Source organism: Coffea arabica, chromosome 6e (genome assembly GCF_036785885.1).
Source record: "Coffea arabica cultivar ET-39 chromosome 6e, Coffea Arabica ET-39 HiFi, whole genome shotgun sequence".
Lineage (NCBI taxonomy): Eukaryota > Viridiplantae > Streptophyta > Magnoliopsida > Gentianales > Rubiaceae > Coffea > Coffea arabica.
In genome coordinates, this window is record NC_092321.1 from 17,095,299 (window position 1) to 17,113,448 (window position 18,150).

Below are 18,150 nucleotides of genomic sequence, written 5' to 3' on the forward strand. Positions count from 1 at the left end.
TAAAACTCCGATTGCTTCCTTATTTTGTTAAAGTTTTGTTGACTTATCCTCTTTCTATTTGGCAGCATTATATCTTTAGCAGCAATAACAACTCATGATGAACACTTTATGATGCTCCTTCTAAATTCTTAAAGCATCATTATATCTGCAAACGATCTGTGATTTCGAAAGCATATTCTGACTCACGGTGGTGATTAGAATGGAACCTACTAAACTTTTAAGTATATAAAAAAAAAAAGAAACAGAAGAAAGCATAATTATATCTAATATATGTGTATACCATTGCTGTTTCTTGCATGATGAATTTTACTCCTTTTACTATTGCTATGGGTAGTGAAAATTTTACCACTTCTAAAATTTGCATAGAATTCTGAAGGTTGAAAAAGGACATTGTGGGAGTAAGGCAAAGAGGATAAGGATCTAGTACAGCCACAATCGGGCCAATGGTACAAACTACGGTCTGGACTGTACCCCATGTAACTTAAAACAGAACTGACATGTACGGGTGATTATTAACACTAACTGAATATTACATTTATGTAATAGTGTACAAGTTAATTCACTATAAGTTATGGTCGATTCAACGTGTTACACACTTTTGTAGAATGGTTGTACTTGTTGCCTTCCGGACAAAGAAGCATCGCGGTGGGATCGTGATTTTTCGTAGGAAAATATTTTAAGTTTAGATTGTGATTTTTTGCAGAAAAATTTTTACAGTTTTCGTGAACGCATCTTTCAATCACTTTTTTATTTCATATACATCAAATCGCTGCAGTATATTTTTTCATAAAAAAAACTCCTGAAAATAGCATTCCAAGCGGATCAATGCATTTTTCCAAATAGTTAGTTCTTGAACTATTTTACTAATTCACATTGAGCTCTCTAGCTTAAGAAATTGGATAGAATGGTCCTCCAATAAAAATTTTTGAGCCAAATTGATCCCTATGTGGCGAAGTGTTCAAGAAATAGTTGCACAAAAGTGGTGATAAGATTTGTATTCTCTTGGTTGCACTGCCGTATAGGGACCAATTTGGTCCGAAAATTTTTATTGAAGGACCATTCTGCTTTTGCTATGACATGATAGCTCAAGAAGTGTTTTACACAGAGGCAATCTGCTTTTTACTACCATATATAATTGGTGTGCATCCATAATTCATTAGAAACAAAATTTATGAAATGCAAACAGAAAGGAGGGGACTTTCTTTCTCATGAGTTCTGATTATCACGTACTCCCTTTGGTCTTCAGAAAGAGGAGCATGCATGTGCGGCAGGCAAGGTATGGTGTCGACTTTCTAGTAACCGTGGGCAATAATTGCCCTAAGATCTTCCCCTTTTCATAGACCCTGCTACTCAACAAAAATGGAGTAAATGAAGATTTAAAGATGTATATATGGTACAAGGATATACCCTCTTGGTCACATTTCTATTGATCATAGCCAAACAACATCGAACCATCAAAAGCTAAAAGTCTTTACTCGTCAAATTTCAGAACAAATCCTCCACAAATTAATATGCAGTATAAAGGACTTCTAATTAATTCTCAATGTAGTTATTTGCAAGCCATCTTGATTATAATATTTTTTTTTTTTGTAAATATTCACATGTATAGATATCAATATATCAAACTTGTACAAAGGGACCAACTTCTTGAAGTCTACCCTCAACCTAGATTCTTTTTGGTTGCTTTTTTATATACCTTGTTGTTGAGATAGTAATATATTCACCTTATCTATGATAGTATGAAGAAAAAGCATCTTTATGCAAGTTAACACGTGAACTGAAAAAAGCATTGAACAAAGTCTTTGAAGAAAGCCCTCTAAATGTTAGACTACTTCCTACAATTTGACATCTTACTTTTGCCTGGGGAAAATGTGTAGCTTAGCAGGCAATGTGAAGATAAAAAAAAAAGAAGAAAAAAAAAGAAAGGTTGTTGATGCCAATTAACAAGGTATCATGGACCACGGGTAGGAACCGTTCCTAGCAATTATGTGTATTTTGCACACGGCGTTGTTAGAACAAAATTTTGTGGGTTCCACACATATTGTTAAAATCGAGATACAATATAAAATCTGGACCGTACAATTTTTTTAATCAAATCTTGGCTGTGAACTGTCCAGGGACAGTCCTTTTGCCCTGTATCTAGGTGTCATCATCTTAACTTCCTGAAATGGTACCAATGAATAGGGACTTTTTTTTGCATGATTGAATCCACTGCGGAGAAAAGAAGAGGTGATCTGACGGGGAATAGGGGTGCCACTCTTTGGTCTAAGGGATGAAGATTGGGAACAGTATCAGATTGTAGACTTTCACTTAAAGTATTGGTGAATTAAAAACGTAATTGTTTTCTTCTTTAGTAAATAATATATATAGTACAGAGGAAAGGAATACTATAATATTAGCAATGAAAGTCAAATGAATTACATGTAGAAGCGGCCGGTTCATCAACTTTTAAGCTAATTCTTTATCTCCAAAAATAAATATTCAATTTTCGATGAATCATGCTTCAAAGCAAACAATCTTGAAGGAGTCAGAGACGGAAACTAAAAAATACAATCGTGGAAGCATGTCAAGTAATTAATTAATTAATTAATGTTGAGGTGTTGTTCATGGTTAATAATTAATGATGAGAAATTGCCATTGTTACCATTAATTTGACCATTATAGCATGTTAAATTCAATTCCTATGTTTTACATTTTTCATTGTTTATTATTTGTTTGGATATCATGTCATGTTATTTTTTAAAAAAATTATTTAATTATATCATAAATATGCTTTCCAATCGAAATGCATCTTGCTTAATTAACAGGCGTAACTTAGAACACGAGTATAGAGCGCGGGTAACGTAAAAAAAATGGTTGTCAAAAAGAAGGCTTAAACGGTATTCTAATCACGTTTTATCTCGCATGCATTCCGTCATTAAAAAAAAAATCACAGTATCACTTCAAACAGTCTTCCAAATAATCTTCTAGTCAAACACATACTATCCGATAAAAGTACCAACCTATGAAATTCCAAAATCTTTCTTGTCCTTGTGCCTTGGTTGTCCATTTTGATCAGCTCACATCATTGTGTGACCACGATAAAAAAGGTCACCCTATCAAGTAGCTAGCAGCTAGGCTTGATTGGCTGTTGTTCATTGCAGCAATATGCAACGACAGGATCCAATCTGCTTAATTATATACTGAATGTTAATGACCATTTTTATATCTCAAACATGACGACTTTTTAGCCAACTAGCTAGCCTTAGATTGGAAATTATAACCTTTTCTTCCGGTCATGGAACAGCAAACAAAGCACTCATTCGTGGCTACGAATTTTCTACAGCTTTTGGGGAACGAAATCTTCTATCACTCAATGTTAATCAAACTTTTCCCTGTCACTTAGTAGGGTTAATTTTGTTTCGTGTTAAGTAAAAAAAAAAAAAAAAAAAAATACCACGAGATAATGAGACAAGTGTTGTAATTAATAAATCCAAGAACTAGTAAAAGACATGAAACAAAAGGTTACATAGAAATCTCTAAAGAAACTTATACAATCAAGGTCTATGTTCCTCAGGTTTCAAACAGAAGAGAAGAACTAATAGTACGTGCACATAATCGTATGCATAAATCTCAAGGATATTTTAAAATGAGATAGATCAAATGTGTTGATTATTTATTTTCTTGTTTGAAATAGAGATATGTATATCTACATATTTTGGGCAATTAAAGATTATCCCCACAATTTTCTCTTGTATTATCTTGATCTTCACGTACACTAGGTAAAATGCTTCACCTAAAATGTCCTCAAAGCTAAAAAAGAACAATTAATTTGTACACTGTAAAATATATACGCTAGCTTGACCAATATGCTCTTATCTTTTTGGATTTGGTATATATGGTGCAAAGCTGAGTGCCACTTGTAAAAACCCTATTGAAAGAGCATTATCATAAGAGAGGCAATTTGCTTCTGAATTGCAACAATTGTGTTTTTGAACGTTAAATTGTGGCTGAACTATCTCATGGGCAGGCTTACTTTCCATATTTGGATCTTCAATATCTACAAAATTCCCTATTTGAGCACTTTCAAGTAATCACGACCAATCTTCTCATTTGCATGCATCACATTGTATGATTAAAAAAAGCAGAGAAAAGGGCTAAAAGGTCTCTCCTCTTGTGCACCTCAATATTTGGTATCTTCAATTGCACCCAAATTCACTCGTCTCATTATTTGAGTTGGGAATAAAGCCTGCCCAGTTGTTGTTATTCCACACAGAGATCATTAATATTATTAATAAAAGAATTTTATTCTAACTTTGTGGCTTTTAGCTCATTGCATATTGGACCGAGCTAACAAAAATCAAATAGCAAAAAACACTAAAAAGATCTTCTTGGATTGCCTCTCAATGAAGATGTACTGGTGTCGCATAAGTGTACAAAGAGGAAACATGAGCCCCATTAGTACTTGTCATTTATATTATCTTTTGTGCAGTACTAATGGATGTTTGATTTTGCCTTAGATAGCTACTTTGTAAGCTATGTCGACATGCACACTAACTATGTTGTCTGCTTACAAAAAAGCTAGCTAGGGGTGCAAACCACTCCAGCAAAATCGAGTTACTTTTGAGTTTGCTCGATCGGTCAATATTTAAGCTTAACTTCTATCATATTAATTGAGTTTGAACTTAATTAAGACAAATCTATATATATATGCGAGTTTCAAAAGCATATATATTGAACTTAATCGAGTTTCAAGTAATACTAATACACACACGTAGAGCTGTAAACGAACCGAATCGAACCGAGTATCTCATGTTTGAGCTCTGTTCGTTAAGCAATTCGAACAACGTTCGTGTTCGTTCGTTAATTTTCGAACTCCAAACCTGTGTTCGTGTTCGGTTCGTTAAGTAAAATTCGTATTCGAGTTCGAGTTCGAGTTCGGCTCGTTTAACATAAACGAGCTGTTCGCAAACATGTTCGTAATGCTCGAATCCAAATTATTTTATGCCTTAAATATGCCATGCAAATTATTAATCATTCTAAAAAATAATTAAAGCACTAAGTGACTAAATTCTATTATTCATTAACTATATAACTAACATTAACATAAAAATAACAAATAAAACAAAGAAATTTGCCCTCTAAATATAAAAGTCCAGCCATAAAATTAACCCTAAAATTTGTTAAATGATAATTATGTCTATGTTCGCGAACGTTCGTTAAAACTCGCGAACATGTTCGTGTTCGCGAACGTTCGTTTAGCATGTTCGCGAATGTTCGTTAAAACTCGCGAACATGCTCGTGTTCGCTCGATTATTAATCGAACAAAAAAATTCGTTCGAACTCGGTTCGTTTAAAATTTCGAACGAGCCTTTCACGAACACGAACGAGCCGAAACGAACCGAGCTACCGAACAGCTCGGTTCGTTTAACAGCTCTGCACACACGCTATGTATACACCCTATCTTACCCTAAAGCCATCATTTTCTTCATACCAAACTTACCCCATCTTTGGCTTCCTTCTTCATTTCTTATTAATAACAATTGGTTTTCTTTCTTTTTTTTTCCCTTCTGGTATGAGAAATTATCGAGAAATATGGAGGAAAATGCAATTTGTTATTTATTCTTATGAAAAAAATATACTGTAATGATTTAATGTATATAAGATAAAAAGGTGATTGAAAAATATGTTCATAAAAAAAGTAAAAATTTTTATTACAAAGCTGTAATCCAAACAATACCTCAAAAAAATTACAAAAAGGAACCGTATTCTAATTGCAGGAAGAAAAGCCAACTTAAAAGAAAGAAAACTTGCAAGGGGTGCAAGAAACAAGGTTTATTTGAAAAGGGACGGGTAAATTTCACTATGATGGATTGTGGGTGGTGAGCCTACGGATGAGGATAAATTTGGTATAGAAAATGATCAGTTGCGAGTTAAAGGTGCTTAAGCCCATAATGATATTAAAAGTTGGTGACTGTATCGGTGTCCCGTTCTTTTCTCCCTACGCAATGCAATGCCACATATCTCCTTGCCAATGGTGAATGCCAAAATGTATTACTCCCTCGATCCCAAATTGTTTACCGCATTTCAGAATTTCAATTTTTTTTAAAAAAATAAGGGTTTGACGGTAATGTTAGTGGATTTATTTCCAAAATTATCCTTAAAAATTCAATTTTCAAATTTAAATTTAGTATGAAATCTAAATAAAAGTGGAGATAATATTCGAAAAATGATCAAAAGTAACTTTGATTTTGGTAAGATTACAAATATTGTGAGACATCCCAAAATGAAAAGTATGGCACTTTCAATGAGACGGAGAGATTATCATCCTCTATTGCAATTCAAATTGCAAGGGGACAGGCCAAATACATTTGATCAACTTAATTGAACACTTGTTTTTATTTCTGACAACACATAAATTGCAGACTTTTGCTTGGCCTGTTGGAGGTGAAGAGGCATTAAAAAGGAGGTGATGACAGGTAGCTCAAGCCATTAGTATTTGTCTGAGGGCAAAAGGAAACAAAGAGTACAGGACTGAGTGAGTTAGGTCAAGCAATTAAACATCGATGAATTAAGTATCATTAACAAATTGAGGGCCACATTATCTGAGTATCTTTTGTGACATTCGCAGGTTTAATGAACTTTGAATTCCAACCAATCACGAGGAGAAATTTATGCATATGGGTCCAAATTGTCAGGCAAAAATAGCCACACCATGACCACATAGCATTGATTTTCTTGGGGCTTTTGAACTTTACATGGATTATTTTTTGTTTTCAACCCCGAAGAATTAAAGGAATAGAAAGCAAGTAGGGAACAGGCAAATGAGGCTAAACCAGAAATTATAAAAGGTAGGAATTGATATTCTTATCTTGTTCCCCAACATACTTACATTCTACTTCAATCATGTCCATTTGTCCATAGCCAAATACTAGTATGAGGGACCTCTTTTTGCATGTACCTATGAAAGAGTGCTCATGTTGTCAACATTTTATGCTGCTTCCTCCTTGTTTGTCAACGTTGTATTGGTTGGCTTGCTTACAATTTGAAACATATATACTAGTAGACATTACGACTGAATTGACAAGTGCCCAGCTCCTAACTATAACGCCAGAAATTGTTAGTTATAAAGGTATATCACATTCATTAATCTGTCATGTAAGATTTCAGTCATTTGAAGACTATTAAAAGAGAATGGTTTCTTTGTCTACTTGAAAGAAGCTTAAAAATTTTAATGTCATAGCAAACTTGCTTAACTACTCTCAAAAGTGATCAATTTTACTTTAAGATGATGAAGGTTGACTGAAGGGTATATGTCACAGCTAATACTAGAATTTCTGTGGCATTAAAATTTTTCAAGTGTGGTAATACCATTTGCCTTATTGGGTGCATTAGTGAAGAATCATATTGCGGATCAATGAATGAATAAGGTATATTAGTTATTTTGTTGAATGTTAGATTAAAGTAAACATTAGGGACCAAGTGACTTTAGCTTTAAAGAAAAATTAACTGCTTAATTATCAAAATAAGATTAGCATGTACCCTCTGAAATTATTGTTTGGCGCCTTGTGTTCTCATCTGCTTTAACTTTCTTTAACATTCATGAAGGAAATTATGTGTCTTTTTGAAAACTTTGAAAAGTAAACAAATTGTTGAACGTGTCCATAATCTTGTCCATAATCTTTCCTTCTTGTTAAATTGAATACATAAAAGCAAAAGGTAAAAGCAGCCAGGACCACATTAAAACAACGCCTTTTAGACAGTCTGGATAAATCTTAAGCTAATGGAATGCAACGCCTTCTTCTGCATACCAAATGTAATTCCACTTTTGGGACAGAATACTATACAAGAATAACAGTAGCTCAAATTGCAGATCAATTTCCTGCATGGAATAATGGATGCAACAAGCTAGCACGTTTACTGCGATTCACTAATGAGGTTCAGGACTTTGGACGCAACTAGTGTTGGCTGCGTCATTTGGCAGAAACAAAGTCTATCCCAGACGATTTATATAGCAGAAAATTACATGTTTGCTAACGTAATGGTTGCCTAGTGGGGCGTGGAATGGTATTATAGTGAGGGATGAAATCACAAAGAATCCCAAATCCTATTGTCTACAAATTATATATATCAGCTGTAGTTAAGTGTTTGTTGCAAACGCTATTTGGAGGCAAAAATGGCTGATTTTGGACATTATTAGTTCGACATGGCTGCAATAGGTCAAAATTTGTGATAAACCAATGCAGAGATCAATGAGTGGATACATGCATGTAATTTGCATTAGCGAATTCATGTTGCAAGCATTATAGATAAACTCCAGCAAAACTGGGGCTGGTGCAAGCTACTGATCACTACATGCATGTAATTAGAATACATTTTGATGGGATTAGATGCAAATGAAGGATAATTCATGGTGCAAAATGCACGTATAAAGTATAATTTTTAGTCTGGTGGTGACTACTAATATGCAAAATGGAGAAAGTAGCATATAAGCATGACAAAAAAGATAGATATGAACTGAATTGGGATAAAATACTTAGATTTTTTTTTCTTACAATGTTAGGTAACGAGTTATTTTGATGTAATGTTGTCGAGGTATCAAAATTGAATTGCAGAAAATTAGCTTTCCTTTTTAAAAAAAAAAAAGAAAAAAAGAAAATGTACAGTTGGTAATATACATGACAGACTTGAATTATGGATAAAAAATTTGGTCAAGTCCACATGCTAAGTTCATCAATAATCTCCTTTCTTCGTGTTACCTTTTTGGTTTTGGAGTCAAATCAACAAGGTTAGTGGTACTGCGGAGCTGATAAAGAGTCCATATCAAAAGAGGGCCAAAACCATTTTTGGAGCTAGGTAGAAACACAAACTTGTTTTGTCCAATTATGCTACCCAATTTAGGTATATATGCACATAGTCTGAATCCTTCTCACAGATGGCTCACTTGAACAGCCACCAATGAATGATCAGCAAATTGATCAAGAAAGGAAAGACAGAGATTTGAACAAATGATCATTAAGCCCTAGAAAAAGTGTGTTAACTTGAAAGGGGAACTATGCATTTTGGGAGTGTAAGTGAGTTTCGTTGTCATAGGCTCATAGCCCATGTGCTAGTTGCTGGCTTTTTTGTTGCAAGAATTTGGTTTTAAAGTCAAGAGAAACGATAAGTACTCTACACCAGGCTAGATAGGCAGATCGTTCCTCATCCACTTAGTGATTTTAGGGCATGATTGAGGTTCCATTTTTTCTGCTCAAATGTGCAAAGTTTGGTGGTGACTTTTGCACACAATCCTTTCAGTTCTCATCTCAAAGGATTGGTGAATTTTCCAAAAATAAAAATAAAAAATCCAAAGGGCATGTGAATTGACATTTTTTTTCTTTTTTTTTTTGGGGTGAGGCGGGGGGAAAGGGGAGGAAAAAATGGTTGGATGGTATCGGGAAGGGGGAGGAAGGAGCGTAAGTAAAAGGCTCAAGTTCGAGTTCTTATTTCACTACTAAAAAAGATATCTTGTCAATCACCCATGCATGGTTGTCAAAATATTTCAAAACTTGATTTTGTGGACTGAAATTATCTTTTATTGTAATACTTCACAGATTTAACTTCTAAATATATATCGTTTTGACATTTTTCTTTATTTTACCTTCTTTATCTCTTGCGGAGGTTGTTGCACTTGAGATACACAATTACGCTCAGCTTTGAAGTATTTTTGGTATTTCTCAGAAATCTTGCTCACATGCTATCTAAAGTTTCATTTTACCAACTGCACTTCTTTTATTTTGTCACTTCAAATTTGCATTAGAGAGTTTCTGAGAAATGACAGAAGTTCCCCTAGATAAATTATTGGTGCCCCATTGATGCACTTTACCCTTCTTTGATTTTACGTTTTCCCTTTCCAAATCGTTGTTTTTGTGCAAACAATTGGAGAAGGCATCAAGATAGTGAAAGAGAATATCATAAGCGCTATATTTTTTCAAGTAAAAACTGCAATCATTTCATTGAAGGATGACGAGAAGTTCTTCCACATATCCTTCTACAAGCTGAAACTAGCAAGTTTGTACTGCACATTTAAAATCATTTTGCAGCCAGTGATTTTTAAGCACGCAATTATATTCTAGTAATAACACAAAATGCAAACTCTAATCGCTCCCAATTTGAGCATCCTATTATCATTTCTTACACTTCTTGAAAATTACATTATATCTATGGTTTCAGGTTGAAGTTCGGTAGTTGCGTTTAAAAAGTCATATATAGCTGTATCACTATTCTCAATCCGAGTGATATTCATGTATATATGTTTTGAGATGGGCATCAAATGAATGCCTTAGGGGTTGGCTAAGTCCAATAATTTTATGTGATTTTGTGACTTTGCATCAATATTGAGAACATTACGGGTCTGTTTGGTTGGAAGTAAAATATTTTCCTTAGGAAAATATTTTCCGTGGAAGTAATTTTCCATGAAAATCATTTCCCTTTCATCATTTTCAGGTGTTTGGTTAGCTTATTGAAAATATTTTTTTTACTTTATTTTTCTGGTGTTTGTTTAACTTTTGAAATATTTTCACTTTTATCTCTATCTTAACTTTATACACATTATAACTACATACTTCTTCCCATGCAAAATAAGAAAATTTATCTCATTGTTTAACTTTAAAAAATCTTGGAGAAATGTATATATGAATAAAAAAATATCTCCTTAAGCAATAAACAAATTGCTGGCCATTTAGTGTCAAATATCAATCACATGCAATGCTTATTATGACATATATCTTGCACTCTCACTGCTGAAAGTTTCTCTAGAAAAAGAATGTCCCTATTATACATAATTAATTACTAGCATAGGATGAGTAGGATGAGGTTTTTTTTTATTTTGAATATACTAGGGGGAGGGTTGGGTTGGGTTGGGTGGTAGGGGGGAGGGAGTGTAAGGAAGAGATCTTAGGTTCGAATCCTCCTGTTTACATTAAAAAAAAAAAAGAACATACTACAAGATGTTTTCAGTAAGTTTGGAACATGTTACAGGCGGGATGCATGCATTTCGGAAAACAACTTCAGTAAGTTTGGAAGGGAAGTTGTTTTCCATAAGATGAGTGAAAATATTTTACATAGGAAAATATTTTCAGTAACTTTTGTGCAACCAAACACGAGAAATTAAGAAAATATTTTCCTGGAAAACATTTTCACCCGAAACAAACGGACCCTACGAACTTGACATTTTCTTTGAGTATTTTCACTAGAACAGTATCTGATTAACATGCCTAAGTAGCTAGTACTAAAACTTGCAATTTTTTTTTTTTTTTTTTGAAGAACTAAAACTTGCATTTTACAATCAGGAAGTGGATTGAATGTTTCAGAAGGGAAAGCAAGGAAGTTGTTAGATGATGGGCTATCAAAATTTGTCAAAACTTCTGCAAATCTATTTGGAATAGTCTATTCCCTATGAGGACATGACTTGTCATGACATAGAACATCATGTGTCTTGACCACTGCACCAACCTTAAAAGCATGCAGGCTTTATATCCTGTCATTTGAGAAAAAAAGATTTAGGCACAGAACTTGAATGAATGAGGTAATAACACAAGTTCCACAGCATGAGTCATGCTGAAAAATGTGTATTGCAGAACTTTTTTTTTTTTTTTAAATAAAAAAACCTCTGATGACATCCTAAATTTACTTGTGAATTCCTCAGGATATTATATATGCTCAAAAAGAAAATAATGTACATATGAACAATATATAAATGGGTTGATTTCTTTTCTTTTTCTTTTTTCCTGGTCTGTCTACATGCTTACATATAGTCTTGAAGAGCCTAAGAATAGGAGATGTCTTTGGACATAAAAGCGAAACTCAACATTTACTTATATATATGTGATGGTTTTGATTAATTACCCAGAGAAATATTTCTCAGATGACTAGTTTCTCCATACGCATGTTTCTGTATTCCATTTTCGAAGATACATTTATCAAAGTAAAGATAACCAGATCAGAAAGTAAGTTCTTGCATGAGATGATCTTAACTGCTTTTTTTGGCTTTGGAAAATCATATGATCAAGAGGGCTAATGCGTATATATTGTCAAGTAATAGTACTTTTATGAAATAGAACTTTGGTGGAGTCTTTTGTGTTACATATGAATCTGAGTATCTTCAAAAGAAAATAATAGTTCATAAAAATTATTTAAAAATATTAAAATTCCATAGAAGCAAGGTTATACTATAGCCATCTAAGATTCAAGAAGCCGATTAAATTTGTCAAATTGAATAAACAAATAAAAAAAACTCACATTTATGTGTTAAAACCCAAATTAAAAACAGAAACTTGTGTAGATGCAGAAAACTCTTTTTTTTTTTTTTTCATACGTAGATATCATGCAAGTTCTTTAATGTCTACCTCCAACTCTTCAGTCTAATTTATACACCTTTTGTAGAGCCATTCACAAAACTTTTTGTTTTTTTTTTCCAAGACTTCTGGTTTTAGTGAAGATGGAGAAAATCTGGAATGAGTAAAACAAGCCTTTTTGGAAACCAGCCCTATACGAGGGTTCAACACCACTGTACCTAAGTGGTTAGAATTTAGTTGTTTATATATGATGAAGCATTATGTCTTATATTAATTACCATTTTAGAGAAGAAAAATAATTAGGAATATCAATGATGAGTAAAGTAAGGCGTTTTTGAATATTTGAGTTATAAACTATCATTTTTATTTTCTAACAATCAGAAGCAAATTATATTTGTGGATTGTTTTGGGGGTGGAGCAAATTAAAAGTAACATTGTGGTAATCAATTATCTTATACTAGCAGATTTTTTTTCTTCATTTGTTTGTCAGTTATAGCAATAATAGAATGAGGAAAAAAGTTTTATGCTAGCATTACTTAAATGGAACTAATGAGGAATAATTGATGCAGCCAGAAATGAGAGTTACATCAAATACAATGTAGTCAAAAGTTAATTGCCAAATTGGGGTTACTTTCTGCCAAACAATCTTTCACTAAATTGGTCCTCCAAAAAGAATAGCTAATTTGGCAATTTGAGTGTGACCCTTAGAATATGAATCAGGAACATAATATTCAACACCATTTCCAATTGATTTTTGATGCAGTTGATGTTGCTTCATGAATTGCAATTCTAATGAAGGAGTCAATTTTTACTTCGATACAATTAAGGGTTTGTTTGATAACATTAAAAAGTGCTGAAACTAAACTTTTTCAGACATTCAGATGTTTTGAGTGTTTGATAAATGAAAATCCATCTGCTGAAATTGTATGTATTTTTTCAGCACAAGAATCCTAACTGAATGCTTAATTCTAATAAGAATTAATAGAATTACTTCAACTACCTTATCTTATCTACCAAATCTACCCTTGTTTGTTAATTATGTTCAAAATTCTTATCTAATTAAACAACCTGATATTCTCTATCTAAGGGTTTTCTATTTCTCTTTTCTCCTTTTTTAATGACTTTCACATCTTCGTCATACTCCTTATATAATATATTTCATCTTTTATATTAATTTGATTAAAAAATAAATATTGTCATTTACATACCTAACAATAATTTTAAAATAATTAATTTATAGGTTCTATTTCTTTTTTGGATGAAAACATATAAGGGCAAAATTGTCAAATTTGACTTATTAAGCATTCGGTTATAAATGTTTATCAAACAGTATAAATAGGTTTAGCATTAAAATTCAGACATTTATATATTTCTTTTCAGTGATTAAAATTCAGCAAATTAATTATTTTAGTATTCAGATTTCAGAATTCAGATTCAGTTTTATCAAACAGAACCTAAGTATACATTTCTTGTGCATGTATTAATCAGTCTCGTATTAAACCAGTTGAAATGTCCCATGCTTATCTTATTTTCATGTTTTTAGTCTGTTTTTGTTGCAATGAAAGATTGAAAATCATTATGTGATCTATATCATTCGTTTTTAGAATTAATACACAATCCGGAACAGACACAATAATGAATTCCAGAGTTTTCATGAAAGTAAACAAACACCAAACTTTCATATTTACTACAAAAATTACACAAATATTGATTCCAAGCTTTAATTCTTGCAGGGTTGCACCGCACTTGCGTTATATATATCTAGCATCAGATTTCATATTTTATTTCCGCTTTAACTATTGTAATTTCTAAAAGCAACAAGAATACAACCAACAGCACCAAACATAGAATAATTGAACCGCTTGATCTGACTATGCAAAGATAGTAGTCAATATGTACCTAACAAACCAACTTTCTAGCAGCAATGTCCTTCAGTCATTTTGAAACATGTGAATTTCATGGATCAGATCAAATAATAAAATATATAATAATAATAATAATAATAATAATAGATGAATAAATACATTTAAGCAATCAAGCATCAAATGTCTCATCTCCAGCTAGCTAAGGTACACTAATGCCTAAACTACACAAATTCTCCAAAAAGCAAAAAGACTCATTTTCGGTATCTTTTTATCTAGCTATCAATCGTGAAGTTAATATCTTAAGATACGCACAAGATGAAATATCCCGGATCGAATGTTCTAGGGTTTTATTTACCATACCTCAAGCTCATGTCAATTAATTCATTCAGTCTCTTGTCCAATATCAAGTCCCGTGTAAGAGGAGGTGTTAAAAGTCGACAAAATACCCCATATCAATTTGTCAAAGAATTATAGCTAGACATCATATTAATAAGATTTTGAACCACTCAACTCATTATAAGTTAGTTAACAGATGAACGCAATCAAGCTATTTATCAAACCCTTTTTAATGTGTCAATCATGTGTATATATATATATATATATACACACACGCACACACACAGAGAGAGATCATGAAGTTAGTATCTAAAGGTATGAACAAGATAAGCCTATGCTGATTCATAGTTCAGGAAAAGGTGTCCTCAGAAAATGGCTTTTTCAAGGGCACGCTTGAAAGAACCCTTGCCTCAACAAGTCGTTGTTTCAGGACTTTCGGTGGCCAATCTCCCATAAACGCACACACGCACACGCATAGATGTGTAGATCTGCTGATGAGTAGTCGTTGTCTTTCCACATCAATATCTGAAGAAATGCAAAGACGACCATGTGCTTCACTTCATATAATATTTGCAATCTTTTTCCTTAGCCTAGATACCTTAGATAGGTTTAGGTTCAATGATTCTTGTCGGAACAGTTCTTGAGACTTGAATGATATGTATGCAAACTAAAAGCTGTAATCAGTTTTGATGCTTCAATATTGCAAAATCATGCTACTCCTACTAAAGGAATTTAGAGGACCTTTTACATGCAAGTGGGGGAACCCAAATGTGAAGCTCTGCATGCAGAAGAAGACATTCTGCATTGTGCTTAATAATTGAGAACAAAAGATTTCTTTTTTGGTTTTTATTAATTTATTGAATGGTTTTATCATTTTAAGTAGTTCAATATTAATTTCTATTCTCTTCTATTTCCTGCAGGTAGCCTAATGTCGATGCATGGAGCAATCACTCAAAATGCCAACTTAGCTATTCATTTTGGAGGATCCATCTAATGAAAATTCTTTGGCTAAGTACAATCCCAAATTGGCAAGTAGCTTCAAAGTACATTGTCAGTGATCTAAAATAATTTTCTCATTCAATTATTGTTGCTCTAACTGGCAAATAATGAATGAAAAACAATGGACTTTGCTAGTATAATACAATTGATTACCTCAATGTCACTTCTTTCAATTTGCTTGCTTCTTTTTGGAAGAGAACAAAATTGCTAGTTTACACTTGAAAGACTCAAAATCCCTTACTTTTTACTCATCGTTGGATACTTTCCAATTATCTTTAATTCCTCAACAGTAATATAAGACAGAATACTGCTTCATCATCTATAAACATCAAAGTTCTAACCACTTAGGCAAAGTGGTATTGAACCCTTTTGTCTAGTACTGGTTCTGAACGGTTCAATTACAAAAAACGATTAAGAAAGTATTATGAGATGATTATGGGATAAATACAAATATAGGAATATTTAAAAAAGGCAGGAGATAGTCATATACCATACGTGTAGAATATCGTATTCTGGTTCTTAAAAACATTTTTTTGGGTTGTTAAAAACATATGTTTTTACTCATTCCAGATTTTCTCAATCATGACTAAAAACAAAAGGTCTTGAAATACTAACAAATTTTGGTGCCTGGTAGAGCCATTCTCATGTGCTCTACCAAAGGTGCATAGAGTAGACTGAAAAGTTGGAGGTGCATTATTAAAGAAGTTGCATGATGTATACGTAGGTTTCTGTTTTATTGTGTGTTTTATAAATATATTTGAGTTGTTTGTATTTTGTTTATTCAATTTGCTAAATTTTGAATATCAGATGGATAAAGCATCGGTATATGCTTCTTTCTACATGGAAGTTTATATTTTTGAGTGATTTCTATGAACTATATTTTCTCTTCTTGATACTGATAGGCTGAAAATCTGAAATAAGAACCATTGACCAATATTTACGTATGCAATGACAATGCATATGATTCACGTTATGTCAAAAAAGTTGCACACCTAATTTGTAAGTACTTTTTTTTCCATCTTTTCAATGGACACATTTCACTTGGTACTCGAAGTTGATCTCATGTGATTTTTGCTGCCTTTATGCATCCAGAAGCAAATTTGAAGGGGCTATTCTTGGTGCATTTGACGCTTGATGCACCTTTAATACACTCAACAAGAAGTCACTAAATCTTGCCCAGTGCATTGAATCAAGACCACTGTTATCAGTTGCCTGCAAAAAGATTTTTTGTTCATTTTTTCTTCAACCAAGACGGTGTCTACAAAGAAGGAATGGAGAAGGGGAATTCTTTCTAATGGCAAACATGAGTAGACATCTTGAAAGTTGAGGAGAGAACCAATCTTGGGGTTCAATCAAACAGCACCACCACTGGCCTTCTTGTAGCTGTATAACTAACAAAAACTGTATAATTAGTATGGTAGTTTGTGAAGTTTGAAACGTGAAAGGAAATCCCAAAAGGTCTGAGAGGACTAGAATTTGGTTGAAGTTAGTTGGTGGAGAACATGTTATGGGCCATGCGATTGAGTCAGGTCTGACAGCAAATTGGAGGCAAACATCTGACAAGATGAGCTTTGGAGGGGGGGCTTCAAGCTGTGCTTGGAATTTTGCCACTTGGAAGCATAATATTGGGATTCTTGGTTTATACTTGACACCCTCTGTTGTTGTTTTGTCAGAAGAGTAATGAAGACTAGAGAGCAAAAGGAATTGGAAGCTTATGTAGCACTTGACTTTCCTCATCAAGAAAGTAGGTAGCTGTCTTCAAAGATGCCGAGGGGTAGCAAGGACTGCAGGTGGAACCATTCCAAACAATTGAGGGTAAAATTTTGTTTTTGGATTGCTATTTTTTAGAATTTTTATAAAAAAATATATTATAATAATTTGATACACGTGAGATAAGACGGTGATTAAAAAATATATTTACGAAAAACATAAAAATCATTTAGTAGAAAACTCCAATCCAAAACACCACCTAAATTTTGAACTAAAATTTACCCTTAATTAATTCTGATAATAGATGCACATCGTTTTGACACACTTATCAGATTTAAGTGATAGTGTTATAAAATTTACATATTGTACAACAGGTTTATAATGGTAAATGTAATATTTATAATTTGTTAAGCACTTTATAATTCAGGAGAGTTGGAGCCCCTTGTTTCTTGAAGATAATTGAGGAATTATAGGTGGGGTGGTGGTGGAGATTTGGATTTCTTAAAATAGTTTCACTTTTGACCCTATGTTTAGCTTTATTAACCTTCTGTGCATGTTCTACTTTAGTCCCTCATTTTTTACTTTGGCACATTTTGGCCCCCTACGGTTCAATAATTTGCAATTTAATTATGCTGTTAGTTGTCCCAAAATAACAATTTTATAGATCAAAAAGTGATTAAATTAGTGATACGTAAACACAAGAGACAAAACAGGATAAACGGAAACTACAGGGACCTGAAATTTTTATGAGACGTATGGGATTAAGATTCTGTTTGATAACCCAATTCAGCACTTAAATTTAATAGTTTCAGATCTTAACATATTCAGACCGTTTGATAACCAAAAATTAAACATATGAATTAATTAAGTGACATTAAATTTTTTAGACAAAACTTGCTCCCAATATTAAGTTTTATCAAACTATA